We start from the raw sequence: 4,188 nt of genomic DNA on the forward strand, positions 1-4,188 counted from the left end.
ACATGACAGAGGTGTATTTGGATTTAGTTGGAAAAGATTGGACTGTTGAATGGAAGTTGGCACAAACAGCTTTCTACGTGGAAGGAATTTCAGTGGTTCCTTATCTCACACATCTCACAAAACCCAGAAAGAATAAATCATTGGTATAAGAGTAACCATTCCATTTTTTATATACATCTAGAAAATAAATATAAAATCAACAGGTGGGCAAATCATACTTAAGGCAAAAATTTCCGAAGTAAGAAGATAGTATATTTAACTAAATAAAATGTAAAACTATTTTATGGCCAAGAGGGGCGCCTGGGTGGTTCAGTGAGTTAAAGCCTCTGCCTTCAGCTCAGGTCGTGATCCTGGAGTCCTGGGATTGAGCCCCACAATGGGCTCTCTGCTCAGCGGGGAGCCTGTTTCCCCCTTTCTCTCTCTGCCTGCCTCTCTGCTACGTGTGATCTCTGTCTGTCAAAAAAAAATCTTTAAAACTATTTTATGGCCAACAATATCTAATGAAAAGACAATAGAGAAATGGACTTAGAATAATTATTTGATCATCAAAACAAAGAGGCAACCCACGGAATGGGAGAAGATATTTGCAAATGACAGTACAGATAAAAGGTTGATATCCAGGATCTATAAAGAACTCCTCAAACTCAACACACACAAAACAGATAATCATATTAAAAAATGGGCAGAAGATATGAACAGACACTTCTCCAATGAAGACATACAAATGGCTACCAGACACATGAAAAAATGTTCATCATCACTAGCCATCAGGGAGATTCAAATCAAAACCACATGGAGATACCACCTTCCACCAGTTAGAATGTCCAAAATTAGCAAGACAGGAAACAACGTGTGTTGGAGAGGATGTGGAGAAAGGGGAACCCTCTTCCACTGTTGGTGGGAATGCAAACTGGTGCAGCCACTTTGGAGAACAGTGTGGAGATTCCTCAGGAAATTAAAAATAGAGCTTCCCTATGACCCTGCAATTGCACTGCTGGGTATTTACCATATACACTATGGAGTATTATGCCTCCATCAGAAAGGACGAATACCCAACTTTTGTAGCAACATGGACAGGACTGGAAGAGATTATGCTGAGTGAAATAAGTCAAACAGAGAAAGTCAAGTATCATATGGTTTCACTTATTGGTGGAGCATAACAAATAATATAGAGGACAAGGGTAGATGGAGAGGAGAAGGGAGTTGAGGGAAATTGGAAGGGGAGGTGAACCATGAGAGACTATGGACTCTGAAAAACAACCTGAGGGTTTTGAAGGGGCGGGGTGGGAGGGTGGGGGAACCAGGTGGTGGGTATTAGGGAGGGCACAGATTGCATGGAGCACTGGGTGTGGTGAAAAAACAATGAATACTGTTACGCTGAAAATAAATAAAAAATTGGAAAAAAAAACAAAAACAAAACAAAACAAAACAAAAGAATAATTATTTGAAATGCTGATAATTGTAAATAGGCATACAATATGTGAACATATAATAATAATAATAGATAAATGACCATGGTGATCAAATATATTAATCTTTGCTGGGGCTCAGTAATAGTTTAAAAAATCAATAGAAATCTCTTTCAGACTTGTCACCCTGAGAAAACACTCAAAGAGCTGTCATATTGGTTGGGTTGGTATTTTTAATCAAGTAGCAAACGGGTATTCTCCAACTTTGCTGTCACAGTTGTGAAGTGTTACAATGTCTTGGAGAAGCTCCGAAGCAGTTAGAAATATTAAAAACACAGACATTCTTTGGGGTGGCTAGCTGGCTTGTTCAGTAGAGCATGGGACTCTTGAACTTGGGGTTGTAAGTTTAAGCCCCATGTTGAGTGTAGAGATTAATTAAAAAACTCAATATTTTTATTATTTTTTTATTTTTTTATGTTATGTTAGTCACCATACAGTACAGCATTAATTTTTGATGTAGTGCTCCATGATTCATTGTTTGTGTATAACACCCAGTGCTCCATGCAATACGTGCTCTCCTTAATACCCATCACTGGGCTAACCCATCCTCCCACCCCACTCCCCTCTAAAACCTTCAGTTTCTTTTCTGGAGTCCATAGTCTTTCATGGTTCATCTCTCCCTTTGATTCTCCCATCCCTTCATTTTTCCCTTCCTTCTCCTAATGTCCTCCATGCTATTCCTTACATTCCACAAATAAGGGAAATAATATGATTATTGGCTTTCTCTGCTTGACTTATTTCACGTAGCATAATCTCTTCTGGTTGCAACCACATTGATGCAAAAGTTGGATATTCACCCTTTCTGATGGCTGAGTAATATTATTTTTTTATAAATACAGATATGCTTTAATTCATGATTTCTCAGTCTCTGCACTATGTGTATTCAGGGCTAGATCTTTCTCTGTGGTGTGCTGTGTCCTATGTATTATAGGGCATTAAGAGGGACCCTGGCCGCCAAACACCCCTTTCCAGTGTGACAGCCCAAAATGACTTTGAATATTGCTCAATGTCCCCTGGGCACAAAATCACCTTTGGTTAAGAAAGATAATTTTAACTACTTTAAAGTATTTTGTGGCATATATATTCAATAATATTTCTTATTAAATAATAATTTAATGAAAGCAAATACAAAAGACCATCAAAAGTATAAATAACAGGGCACCTGGGTGGCTCAGTGGGTTAAAGCCTCTGCTTTCAGCTCAGGTCATGATCCCAGGGTCCTGGGATTGAGCCCCATGTCGGACTCTCTGCTTGGCGGGAAGCCTGCTTCCCTTCTTCTCTCTCCGCCTGCCTCTCTGCCTACTTGTGATCTCTGTCTGTCAAATAATAAATAAAATTTAAAAAAAAAGATTCTCCTAAAAAAAAAAAGCTAGCTATGGTTGCTAATCATTGAGCCCTAGTTTAAAAAAAAAGTGTTAATAAACAGTCATACCATGAAATGTCATTCAGGCATTGAAATAATGATTCAGGTTTACACTGGTTGACTAGAGGGTTGTATATAAGATACTCCTGAGGCAGAAGGCCAGGGAAGAAAAGCTAGACAAAAAGATTATTCTAGAACATTAAGAGTACTTAAAATATACATAGATGTATTTTCATACATACAAATTGAAAGTATGAATGTGTATGTGTTCATAGCATAGAATAGTTTTAAAATAAATGAATACTTTTGAAAGAAAGAACAGTGAAACTACACTTATGTTAAGCAGAGTGTCTAAAAACAACCGTCTGAAATGAAATTGAAGGAAGACCCAAAACCAACTTCTGAGCAAAGAGATTTAAAAGAGTAATAATTTAATGAAATTGACATGGGTCCAAATTTAAATTAGATTGCCAAGGACTAGGGCATAAAAAATTTTTGAAAAAGTCTTTTAATGTGGAGAGAAGCAGTATCTAAATTTTTAATTTCATCTCATATAAAGAGATATGAGACAAGCATGCTTATGGAAGGTAAAGGTTCTTCTTGGCCAAACATAAAGAAGAATCCCTTTCAAGTGATGTAATTTCTATTTTAGAAATAGATCTAATGATAAAAGGCCAAAAAGAACAATAAGGTATATAGAGATGTGAACACTATTTGGAATATAGATATAAAGGGTGATTTGTGAGCAATAAGTATGCAGAAGGACATTCACTTTCAGTATTTTGAAACACAGGTATCAACAAATGAAGAATATTAAGATGACAGATCAATTATTCCAACAGAACAAACAAGCAAACAATTAGAAAATCAGTGGAAGGGATATATTATGAGTAACTCACAGACTTAACCACACAAAATTCATATACTCTTGCACATTCTGCACAGATACATCTACACATACATTTAAAAAAATGAAATGGAAAGTAACTAAATCAGTGAGATAAACAGCAATACTTTGCTTAAAAGAATGCGATAAAAACAGGAATAAAACCACTCAGACTCCATTATGCAAACACCAAGGACTCCCACAATTTTCAATGAAGAAAGTGTGTGGCTAGCTAAGTTAGGATATATTCAGCCTCACAAGTAATGAGGTAATTGTAAAGGAAGATCATTAGCATACCTTTTTCACATAATACATGTAAAAAAATTCATTTGAACACTCAAGAGAGGAGGTACTGTGATATGTATGTTTCAGTACTGCTCCTGCATAGATGAACCAGGGAGAATTCTTTTGTCTGGATTTTCTCCTTAGTATGGAAATGTAGTTTAGTATGTTCCATCTAAACATGAAAA

This window comes from Martes martes (genome assembly GCF_963455335.1).
Source record: "Martes martes genome assembly, chromosome: 1".
NCBI classification, from domain to species: domain Eukaryota; kingdom Metazoa; phylum Chordata; class Mammalia; order Carnivora; family Mustelidae; genus Martes; species Martes martes.